General features: G+C 30.6%; 1 long non-coding RNA gene across 1 annotated transcript; it reads left to right on the top strand.

Annotated features, from left to right (window-relative positions):
* The first annotated feature begins 6,208 nt into the window (after positions 1-6,208).
* LOC140182824 (uncharacterized) lies at positions 6,209-9,004 on the top strand. Its single transcript, XR_011878985.1, has 2 exons — positions 6,209-7,381; positions 7,591-9,004. It is a non-coding gene; the product is annotated as an uncharacterized lncRNA (long non-coding RNA).
* The last annotated feature ends 4,189 nt before the right edge of the window (positions 9,005-13,193 follow it).

Below are 13,193 nucleotides of genomic sequence, written 5' to 3'. Positions count from 1 at the left end.
TGAATTTGGAAACAATACATTTACGTAATATTGGGGTCAAACAATTTAATAACGTAAATTGCCCCTAAAAAAGGTTATAAAAATCTTAATACTTTTTTGTTTTGTTTTCGAACAAATATTTTGAAACGAAAAGAACATATATGATCTATTTTATTCTATAATTAAAAAAATCAATTAAATACTTTAAATTATTTACTTTTTTATAAATACTATGTTTTGAAACTAAACATATAAACTTTAGTACTCTACATTTTATTATTTTTATAGTGCCTACTAGAAGTGGTAACATGTACTTTACTTGTAAGTATCAAATTCGATCTAATTCAATTAAAGTAGGTTATTAACTCGATACACAGTAGTGGATAATAAGATAGAATACGGATAGAATTCTTGGACGAATTGAATAGAGTGTGAATTAAACATCAATCTTACTCGACTAATTCACACCCTATATATATAAAAGTATATTTTAAGTAGATGTTTAATTAATGATCTTTTACTAAATGCAAAAGATTCTTAATCATTAAGATAAAATTATTAATTAATAATTTAATACATTTTTTAACATAAAAATCAATTCTATTTTAAATTATCATAAAGTTATATAATAATGTTACATCTTTTTTATAACTTGCAAGTAGAATCGAGTTCCTGCATATTAAGAACGGGTAGGATTAATATTAGGATATTCTCAACTTGTAAATAGAGTAAGGTTAATTTTATATAAAAATTTTAATCCGCATATAGAATTAAGGGTTAAGTACGATTTGGTTCTTAAGGTATAGATCGAAAATTTTTTTCGTTCCTAACATTTTTTTGTATACAAAATCGTCCTTTTTACTTAAATTTTAAAATTTTGGTCCAAATTACTCATAACAAAAAAAATATAAAAAAAAAAATATGAAGGAAAATGAGAAGAAGAAGAAAAAGAAGAGAAAAGAGAAGAAGAAGAAGAAGCTGTTCACGATCCACCTCTACCTCTACTTCTGCCGCAAAAAATTTAAAACAAAATTAAACTTTAGGGACGATTTTAAAGTTAAGTTAAATTTTAAGAACCATTTTGTATAAAAAAAAAAGTTAAAGACAAAAAAGATTTTCAACTTATACTTTAAAAGCCAAAATTATTCCTAACCCTAAAATTAAAATTAAATCTAAATTCTATTTTATTCTACCCCTCACCTCTCCTAATGTCTCCAACATATATTACACGGAAAGGAAAGTAATACAGAATAAGCAACTTAGGTTAATATTTGTTAATTAACAAAATTTGTACATAAGTGGACTCATTCTCTAATTTTGTCAAACAAGTGCAACCAGATGATACACGCATGATGTGTTAAAACTTAAAAAGTTTCATATTAATATATATTAGTATTATTATTGTAATGGCCCCTCGATCGGTTGGTAGGCTTAAAGTTGATAAAGGGCTTTAAAGATACCACAAAAGTTAAACACATGGCTCTGTAAAACCATCCCACGTGGGATATTGTCTCAAAATGCGACAAATAAATTTTGTTAAGAATTAAGATGAACATTAGCCTTATATAAGCGTAATATGATGATATGATATGATTTTTCTTTGTATTATTATTCTTCTTTAATTCTTCTTTTCTTGTCCCGTTTTCTTTTCCCTTACATGGTTTTCTTATTTTCTTTTTCTGGTTATGGCTTACATGGATTTCTTTGTCATCTAATGAGTCCTTAAATGGTTTTTTGTTGGATTTGAAAGGAGTGCTGTTTAACACAAAAAAAAAAAAAAAAATTCGGTGCACATCTTTTTAAAATCTAAATAGCATCAATTTCGTATGGATAATTATTACGGTTAAGTACGATTTTGGTCCCTAGCGTAGAGGCCGAAAATTTATTTTGTCTCCGAGCCTTTTTTTTGCTATAAAATGGTGCCAAAGGTTTTAGTTTATTTTAAAATCGTCATTCGGACAAAAATACCCTTCCCCCTACTTCCCCAAAATCAACCAAATACAGAAGCTGAACCAGAACAGACGCAGATGCAAAACAGAAGCAACACCAATAACCAAAAACAAAGAACAACAATAGAATCAAAAGAACAACAACAATAAAAGTAGCTACAAGCACAAGAACAACAACAACAAAAGAACAACATGAACCCAGAACTCAGAAAATCATCATTATCATCATCAAAACTCAGAATCTCAGAACCCAGAACTCAGAACTCAGAAAAAATAATGGATAATAAAATCAAAAGAATAATAACAAAACAACAGAAACCAGAAGAATTGATAATCAGAAGCAGAAGCAGCAGAACAAGAAGAAACCAGAAACCGGCGAGCAGCAGCGACAACCGGCGATCGAGTGAGGAGGAGGAGCAGAAACGGCGAGCGGCGCGCGACATCCACCCTCGCAGATCTGTTGCCTTCGACGTCAAGCCAGGAAGAGGAGCAGTGGTGAGATCTGGCAGTGAGATCCAGCGAAGACGATGAGGACTGAACGATGAGGAGCAGCGGCGGCAACGGCGGCGGCGGTGAAGAGCAGTGACGGCAGCGGCGAGGACCTCACCCCTTCCCTTCCCCCTCTTCTTCCCGAACCCCTCTACCCTTTTTCCTTCGCGTTTTTCCTTCCCCCTTTTCCCTTTACACGTTTTCTTTTTTTTTATTAAGGATAATTTGGTAATAAATATAAAAAAATTTAGTAAAAAGGACGATTTTAAAACAAATTGAAACCTTAAGAATGATTTTGTTGTAAAAAAAAGGCTGAAAATAAAATAAATTTTTGACCTCTACTTTAGAAACCAAAATCGTACTTAATCCTAATTATTAAGTATAAAAAGATCAAAACAATGTAAATACCATTGACAAAATTTCCAAAATAATAAAAAATTAAATGGATTATTAATTTCTAATTAAATCATAACCCTAACTAAACAAACAAACATACATACATACATATAATTTCACTATATTTCTTATAAAAAAAGTGATATTAATTATCAAATAAAAGTGATATTATCATTATATAACAACTAATATATATAAATGATGTTATATTTAATTTATTTTTAATATATATTTTATATTTTAACACTTATTTATTTAATTGTTGATTTTTTATGTACGTAAACATAGTAGTGCCTGTTATATATAAGATAGTTTTTTCAAAGATATCACATAATTCAATTTAGTTTTATAAGATTTATTGTTTTAATTTAATCTTAAAAGTTATTAATGTGAATAAATTGTTACAAAAAAATCAATACATACGATGGTTTGTCATTAATAACTGCTAATATGTAATTAAGGTAATTAAAATCAATCTTGCGTGGCATATTTTTTGGAACCTGCAAAGACACTCTGACATTCAAGTCAGAATGGATTTAAAATGTATAAGGTGTATAGAATGAATGACGTATTTGAGGGGGCCTGAGACTCCTCTTTATATAGGTGATGGTAATGATCTTATCTTATTTTATTTGGCTAAAATAAGGAATAATTTGGTTTTGAATGTTGATTAGGAAATCTGATAGGCCAGTTTGGACCTTCTAAAAGGAGGGAGCGGATCAAACCCGGATAGTCGGATTGGGGACCACTCCAAATGTAGGATTCGTGGGTAACAGATTTTATAAAATTTATTGTTTTAATTTAATCTTAAAAGTTATTAATGTGAATGAATTGTTACAAAAAAATCAATACATATGATGATTTGTCATTAATAACTGCTAATATGTAATTAAGGTAATTAAAATCAATCTTGCGTCGCATATTTTTTGGAACCAAAAAATTTTAGTTTAAAAAGCGTAATAGTTTCCTTATTTGACTTTATTTAAATAATTTTTGTAAAAGAAAATTTTACTTTTTTTAGAGATATTAAAATGACATTCACATTTTTTTTATTTGTAAAATATACACTTTCCTCTCTTATAACTTTTAAAAAGTCTTCTCTTTAATTTATTTTAAATTTTTTGTGTTAACTAATATTAATTTTATCCATTTTTTAAGAAAAAATAAATTATTTTTTTATAAAGATACCTTTTAGCAAAGATTTTATTTTTTTGTGATTAAATTTTGTTTAGCAAAATACCCTTTAACAAATTATTTTTCTATTGATTAAACTGTATTTTTTTCAAAATATATATTTTTTTAATTTTTAGTTATTAAATTATTTTTCTTAAGATACTTTTTAATAATATTTTAATTATTAAGAAACTTGTTTTGTAAAAATGTGAAGGAATGGGATGTTAATTTTTTAAATTTGAAATTTATCTATCTGGATTTATTTTAAATTTTGATAAAGTTGTTAATAAATTTTAATAGTTCTATGAAATAAATTATTTATTAATATTAATTGTTATACATATTAACGGTGGTAAGATTTTTTAATTAAATATTAAAATAATATACATTGATATTGAAAAATTAATAGTAAAGTACAAAAATAATTGTTAATAAAAATTTTGGTAAAATCACAATTTAATAATTAAAAATTTATTGAAGGGTGTCTTAGAAAAAAAATAATTTAATCATTAAAAAATTTTTAAAAGAATATTTTGGTAAAAATAAAATTTAACTAGTAGATAAATAATTTGTTAAAGGATATTTTAGTAAGTAAAATTTAATCACAAAAAATAAAATTTTTGTTAAAGAGTATTTTTGTAAAAAATAATTTATTTTTTCTTAAAAAATGAATAAAGTTAACGTTAGTTAACACAAAAAATTTAAAATGGATTAAAAAAGAGGTTTTTTAAAAGTTATAAAAGAAGAGAGTGTATATTTTACAAATAAAAGGAAGAAAAATGTTATTTTAGCATCTTTTAGGAGAGAGAAGTGAAATTCTCTTTCTATAAAAATTTCAACTAGTATAAAAATTTTAACAATTTTTTAACTTTATAATAAAGAGGTTGTCTATCATCCGATTTAAGTATATATAACATTCATAATTATATACATATAACACCTATAATTTAATATATATATATATATATATATATATATATAAAAATGTATTTAAGTATATATAACATTTCTAGTTTTAGTTTATGCATATAACATCTATAATTTTATATATATAGTGTCTATAATTTTATACATACAATATTCATTTAAATGATCAAATAATACAATATTATGTATAAATTAAACCAAAACAAAGCGTTTTTATAATTGATTTTATAAAGGTTATAAGTGAAAAAAGCATACAAAAACATGAAAAAAAAAGTGTAATCCAAAATCAAAATAAAAACAATGAATAATTGTATGTTATTGATTTTAAGCACATAGAAATTTAAATCAATAATTAAAACTGAAAAATAAAAAAACAATAAAATTGAAAGAACAAATTTTTAAAAAAAAAAACTAATATTTTTTTCTTTTCTTCTCTTTTGTTCTTTTTCGACCCCTCGTCATTATTCATGTCTTCTTTTTCTAAATTAATATAGTTTGTTTGACCTACTCCATTATTCGACTTCAATTGTCTGACCCGCTCTATGTTGTATCTGGTTCATTCAGCCTTTCTACTCCGTGCTGCAATTTTTTTCACCGACAGTCATGCATCCATATTGATACCGTCGCATTTTTTTGGGAACGTAATTAATCTCATTTTTTACTTAATATAGATGAATTTGTAATATAAGTGTATGGTCTTAAAATTTGTAATATTTGATTTTGAGATTTTGGGATGTTTTTTGTGAGTTGTGTTTTAAAAATTGTGATTTCTATTTAAAAAAATTGGATAATTATTGGTATAATAGAGAAGAATATAAATGGAAAATTTTTTGGATGTAACCGCACAAAATCTGAAATTTAATATGTGGTTTAATTAATTGAATCAATCATTATAATAAAAGAGTAAATTGTCAAGTTATTCTGGAATGTGATAGCACGCTTCTTTAAATGAGAGTGTTATTTAGAATGTATACTTTTTTATTGTTGATGAGTTATTGATTACGTAGCACTACTATTTTAACATAACATATAACACTTGACGATGGTACGTCAGTAAAATTCTAGTATAAAAGTTAATTTAACTAACATTAATAATATCTTTATAAAATGACAATGCATAATTTTTCACTCAGATCTCAGTATCTCACTGATAGTATATAGATAATAAACAATTTATAGTTAGTGAAATTAAAAGATGATTCTAGAATAGCAGTTAGTTATACGATACCAACTCTCTCTCTCTCTCTATATATATATATATATATATATATATATCAGATTGTAATTAATTCTCTGCGATACTTTAGAATAATATCTACCACACCTAAAACACTTTCCTTCTCATCTCTATACTCTCTTCTCACCTAAGAACATAGACTGATACTTTTCATATCTTTCATGGTATCAGAGCTAGATCCATGATCATGGCTTCTGTAGCATTCACATTAATTCCAATTTCAACAAAATTCGATAAAGGCAATTTTCTACAATTGAGGAATCAAGGTGAATCAACAATTGAAGGAAATGATTTGATGCCATATCATAGGTAAAGGAATTTCAGCAAAATTTGTCAACACAGAAGCTGAAATTAATGGAACGATAAATTCAGAATATGCCAAATAGAAGAAACAAGATGCTCTTCTCAAGTCTTGACTTCTTACTTCATTGACAAAGCCATTTACAACAAGAATGGTTAGTTGTATTTTAACATTTAATATCTGAAAAAGGTTAAAAATTTATTTTGCCTCTCAAATCAAAGCTAGAGTAATACAATAAAAGAATAAACTTAATTAAGATTCTTGGTTTGGTAAATGTATACCTACTTGAGATCAAAAGCACGATTGATTCCTTGGTCTTAGTAGGAGAAAATGTTAATGGTGATAATTATGTCAATGATATACTACATAGTTTGACTGAAGAATATGGTCCATTAATTACTGTTGTTGTCTCAAGGCCAGTAAGCATAACTATTGCAAAATTGGAGGCTTTATAACTCACAAATGAAAGTATGATAGAAAGATTTAGAAAATCATATCAGTATGTTCAAGCTCATGTAGCACAATTCACAAATAGAGGCAGTTTTAGAGGATTTCGAAGCAATTTCAGAGGACACGGAAGAAGATCGATGGAAAGAATGCCGAGAAGAGGTTACGACAGAAGTCACAATGAAGGAAGACGAAATTATGAAGGACAAGGAGGTTCACAGTTCAATACTACCAGGCTCCAATGCCAGCTTTTCGATAAGATAGGACACATAGCAACAAATTGCTGGTATAGATATGAAGTTTCCAGAGAAAGACACAATTCAAGACCAGACTCATCAAAAAGATCAGCTCCAAATGCAAATCTCAACCATGTTCTTGCCACTCCAGCCACAGCCTATGATCTAGCTTGGTATCCAAACTTTGAAGCCACACATCATATGTCTCATGATTTAAGCAATTTGATGGAAAAGATAGATTATAAAGGTGAAGAAGAAGTAATCATTGGTGACAGATTAGGTTTGAATATCAATCATGTTGGAAATGCTTATGTTAAATCTGATTTGAGCTTGTTGAGTTTGAAAAACTTATGTTTAATTAAAATGATGATCAAACATTATTAAATTATTAATTAGAAAATTAGTAAATTATTATTTGCTTTTAATGGTTTGTTTGATGTGTTTGTTACTGTGCAGGAAGAAGAAATTAATTTCCTATTGGGTCAAAAAGTTAGAGCAGTCCACTTTGATCAATGAATTAATTTAGCTTTGTGCAAACATTAATTAAACATAAAGTGGCTGAATGTTAGAATCAAAGTGGCCCATATCACAAGCCCATTAACCAATATTGAAGGATCAAAAGAAAGAACCCAAAGGTTCTCAAAGCAAGCCACGGTTACCTAATACATTGTGTAATGGAATTCAAAATTCAATTTGCTTTATTGCATGCATAGGTAACCGAAACTCAAAATTAAATTGAGTTTAATTGAGCATTGAAAGCTTTGTCTCTTGTCTCTCTTGCTTTCGGTCATATCATGTCAATCAGAAAAGAAGATAAAAGCAAGTTATCAGAGGAGATCATCAGTGGCCTAATGGAAGAAAAGGTTAGGATGAAGAAAGGCTAGTGAAGTTCATCTCAGAAGAAAGATCTAAAGTAAGGCATGGCAAGATCTTTGACATTGAAGGCAAGATTTTGAAGAAGAGCTTCAAGATTTTCCATACCAAGAAAAGAAGCAATCCGCCTCTGTCAGAGAGGAAGATCTCAGTTGCAAAAGTTCACTGTCATTTTTGTTCATAAAAAAAGAATGTAGCCGCCGAGCTACACATAAGAAGAAGCAAAAATGGAAAGCAAGGAGCTGTCCTGGGTCAGAAGATCATCAAGGGTCTGAATCCTTTCTTGGAGCCAAAGACAAGATCAAGGGTTCAGATTGAAGGATCTTGATGAAAAGGGTTGAGAGAGGTACATGCATGTTGGTTTTTAGTTTTTCCTCTCTCTTCTCTTTGTCCGAACCGCTACTGTTTTGGTTGGAGAAGAAGTTGCTGGGTTGGTTAAACCAGTTTCAACCTTGGAAGCTTCCCCTTCTATAATAAGGGTGAACGGCCAAAGGTTGAGATCAAGGAGAGAAAGTGAAAAAGCACAGAGTTCTCATAGCTACCCAAGCTTCCTAAGTTCTTCTCCTTCAATGGTGTTCATTTTATTTTCTTTTTCTTAGTATTGTCTGTCTGAATCTCATAGTGAAAAAGGCAAACATGGTGAGGTTTGTAAGAAAAAGCAAGTGAGAGAAAAAAGGCAGTGATCAATATTAGAGAAAAAGCCATAGATGTCTTAGAGTTTCTTTGTACATCTGTATGTTGTGTTTCATGATCCTGTGGGGATTTTCTTACAAGTTGGGTTAGCATTTTACAATTGAAAGCTAGGTTTTGAGTCCTAGTCAAATTCAGATTGGGTGTAGAATCTGGGTTTGTCCCTAATAGGATTGGGTAGATCCTAGGGAAAGAATTGGTGTTTGTAATCTTGTAAAAGATAGTGAAATTCCATCATTGTTGTGATGGAGACTGGATGTAGGCTGCATTGCACTTAGCAGCTGAACCAGGTTACTTCTTGGTGTGATTCTCTCTTCTCTGCTTCTTCTCTGTTTCTGGTTCGCAAAAGACAAAATGAAAAATGTCTCAACATGTTACGAGATAAAACAAAAATGTCTCTTAACTTGTTATGAGACAAAAAGTGAAAATATCTCCTGAAGTTCCTTTAAAAGTCAGAAAGTAATATTCAGCAAAAAGGAGGCTAATATTCAACCCACTTCTGTTAGCCACTGATTACCATCAATTGGTATCAGAGCTTGGTCTCAAAGAGATCAAACTTTGCAGTTTGGAGAAAAGATCCTGATGGCGGTTAACAGTGGCTCAAATCTGGTGGCCTATACTCTGACGGAAGGGCAGTCAAGCAACAGACTCCCATTTTTCAATGAAAATAACTACAACTACTGGAAAGAAAGAATGAAGATCTTTGTTCAATCTGTAGATTACAGGCTTCGGAAGATAATCTTGGAAGGTCCACAATTTTCAACCACCACTAGAGCTGATGGAGTAGTTGTTCCCAAGGCTGATGCCGATTGGAATGAAGATGATAGAAAATAAATAGAGCTCAACACTAAATTTGTCAACTTGCTCAACTATGCTGTCAGCTTCGAGGAATACCGACGGGTATCAAGATGCACAATAGCAAAGAAAATCTAGGACAAACTTCAAGTCACTCATGAAGGCACAACCCAAGTCAAAAGATCCAGAATAGACATGTTGAATAGAGACTACGAAATGTTCTCAATGAAGCAAGGAAAAATAATCGATGAAATGTTTGAAAGATTCAACATTATCATCACTAGCTTGGATGCTATGAGAATCAGACATCCAGAACCTGTACTTGTGAGGAGAATATTGAGATGTCTCACTAAAGAGTGGAAAACCAAGGCTATAATAATAGCTGAGAGTAGTGGTATTGATGAAATGACCTATGATGATCTGAGAGAAAACTTACTTGCTTTTGAAAATACTTATTTAAAGAGAGATACAAAAAAGAAAGGAGTTGCTCTCAAATTAGTCACTGAATCTCTGGATGATGAATCCAGTGATAATTTATCTGACAATGACTTTGTTTTGTTTGCTAAGAAATTCAGAAAAATGATGAAGCTGAAGGAATGGAACAAATGAGGCAGTTCAAGAAAACCAAAGAGGGATCTGAGCAAGGTGGTCTGCTACAACTTAAAAAAACTGGACACTTCAAGTTTGATTGTCCTAAACTGAAGAAGGAGGACAAACCGAGAAGAGAAAAGAGGAAATGACTCATGGAATATTGGGAAGACTTGGAGAATGATTCGGATGAAGAAGAAAAAACTGAAACCAAGTCCCAAACCTGTCTTATGGCCGACATAGTAGATGAGGTAATATTTCCTGAACCCTCAACTGAAGACTTTCATCTTATGATAGATCATCTCAATGAAAAAATCAAATGCTTCTTGAATGAAAACTATGATCTTGAATCTCAAGTTACCATTCTAAAAGCAAAAAATAGTTTTCTTAAAGATAAATTAAGGGAAGCCGAAACTGCTGTTGATCTTGTTGAAGAAAACAAGCGGTTAAAAGCTGAACTTAAGAGCTGTGAATATCATCACTATGTGATTGCAAATCTAAGCTATTTGGAAGAAAATGAGTGGCTGCATAAAGAGGTAAAAAGACTTAAAGAGGACTTAGCCAGTTTTGCTCAAAGTTCTGAAAATTTAAATCAACTCTTGGCTAGTCAAAAACCTCATTATGATAAAGCTGGTTTGAGTTTTCACAAATCTGAAAAATTTATTGAAAAATCTTCTTTTACCAACATGGCATCCTCTTCGGATGACATAAGGTTTCAAAACCCAACAAGCTTTAGAAAAACAGCAACTCAAAAATTCTGTAGATTATGCAATCGGAATGGACCCTATTCAGTGCTTCACAAGTGAAAGGATGATTGGAGATAAAGTTTACAAGATTGTTTGTGATTATAATGGCTTGGGAAAAAGAAGATGGTTTGACATCAAAGGATCCAACAAGATTTGGATACCTAAGGTCACTTAAGCTTGTTTTGTAGGTTTGCCTAGCATCCAAGAGAAAAGACAACATGTGGTATATGGATAGTGGGTGATCTAGGCATATGACCATAAAGTCAACATTCTTCATCAAGCTTGATGAGTATGATGGAGACTTTGTTACTTTCGGTGACAATAGAAAAGGAAAAATAGTGGTCATAGGTAAAGTGGGTAAGAATTTCTCTTCTTTTATTAATGATGCTTTGCTTGTTGATGGATTAAAGCACAATCTACAAAGCATTAGCCAATTGTGTGATCTTGGTTATTTGGTTATTTTTAAAAAAATTGGATTTCTTGGTTATTAGTGAAAAATTCGGTGATATTTTGTTTGAAGCAAAAAGATGTAATAATGTGTATGAATTAACTCTAGAGGATTTAAAGGATCAAAAAGTAACTTGTTTTACTTCTCTTGAATCTGAAAAATGGCTTTGGCATAAGAAATTGGGACATACAAGCATGTACCAAATTTCTAAGCTTGTTAAAAAGAATTTAGTTAGAGGAATTTCAAATATTAAATTTGATAAAGATATTACTTGTGATGCTTGTCAACTAGGCAAACAAGTAAGATCATCTTTTAAATCCAAAGATGGAATTTCCACTAAAAGGCCATTGAAAATGTTACATATTGATCTTTTTGGTCCTACTAGAACTCAAAGTTTGGGAAGAAAACATTATAGTTTGGTAGTGGTGGATGATTACTCTAGATTTCGTTGGGTTCTTTTCTTAGCTCACAAAAATGATGTGTTCTATGCTTTCTCCTCTCTTTGCAAAAAGATCCAAAATGAAAAAGATTTAAAAATTGTCCACTTGAGAAGTGATCATGGAAAGGAGTTTGAAAATCAAGATTTTGAAAATTTTTGTGATGAATTTGGAATAGCACATAACTTTTCATGCCCAAGAACACCTCAACAAAATGGGGTTGTTGAAAGAAGGAATAGAAGCTTTCAAGAAATGACTAGGGCAATGCTTTGTGAAAATGATGTTCCAAAGTTTTTGTGGGCTGAAGCTGTAAATACAGCTTGTTATATTTTAAATAGAACCATCATTAGAAAAGGTTTAAAGAAAACTCGATATGAGCTTTGGAAAGGAACCCCACCTAATCTTAAGTATTTCCATATTTTTGGATGCAAATATTTTGTACTTAACAATAAAGAAAATCTTGGAAAATTTGATCCAAAATCTTATGAAGGAATGTTTGTTGGATACTCCACCACTAGCAAAGTGTTTAGGGTTTACCTCAAAGAACATAGAACAATTGAGGAATCCATACATGCGTCTTTTGTGATTCTAACTCTATTCCAAGTGCTGTGTTAGATGATGATGCAGGTACTGAAACTGATGCGGACCAACAAGCCTGATGAGCGGATAATTTATACCCTTTTTGGCATTATTTTTGCATAGTTTTTAGTATGTTTTAATTACTTTTTATTATATTTTTATTAGTTTTTATTTAAAAATCACATTTCTAGACTTTACTATGAGTTTGTGTGTTTTTCTGTGATTTCAGGTATTTTCTGGCTGAAATTGAGGGACCTGAGCAAAAATCTGATTCAGAGGCTGAAAAATGACTACAGATGCTGTTGAATTCTGACCCTGTTGTACTCGAAATGAATTTTTTGGAGCTACAGAAGCCTAATTGGCGCGCTCTCAATTGCGTTGGAAAGTAGACATCCTGGGCTTTCCAGCAATATATAATAGTTCATACTTTACTTGAGATTTGATGGCCCAAAGCTGGCGTTTAACTCCAGGAACAACCTATGCACGAAAAAGCTTCATTGCTCAGCCCAAACACACACCAAGTGGGCATCGGAAGTGGATTTCTGCACTATCTGCACTTAGTTACTCATTTTCTGTAACCATAGGCTACTAGTTTAGTATAAAAATTACTTTTAAATATTTATTTGATATCCATTGGTTAGCTTTTAATCTTTTTACATCTTTGGAACTTATTGTTCACGTTTGGGGGCTGGCCTCACGGCCATGCCTAGACCTCTTTTCACTTATGTATTTTCAACGGTGGAGTTTTTACACCCCATAAATTAAAGTGTGGAGCTCTGCTGTTCTTCCTGAATTAATGCAATTACTACTGTTTTCTATTCAATTCACGCCTACTTCTTCTCCAAGATATACTCTCGTACTTAATTCAGTTAAGTCAGAATGAAGGGATGACCCGTGACAATC

The sequence above is a fragment of the Arachis hypogaea genome, chromosome 20 (assembly GCF_003086295.3).
Source record: "Arachis hypogaea cultivar Tifrunner chromosome 20, arahy.Tifrunner.gnm2.J5K5, whole genome shotgun sequence".
Classification (NCBI taxonomy): domain Eukaryota; kingdom Viridiplantae; phylum Streptophyta; class Magnoliopsida; order Fabales; family Fabaceae; genus Arachis; species Arachis hypogaea.
The sequence above is the reverse complement of the archived record's forward strand: the minus strand, read 5'-3'. Positions and strand labels throughout refer to the sequence as shown.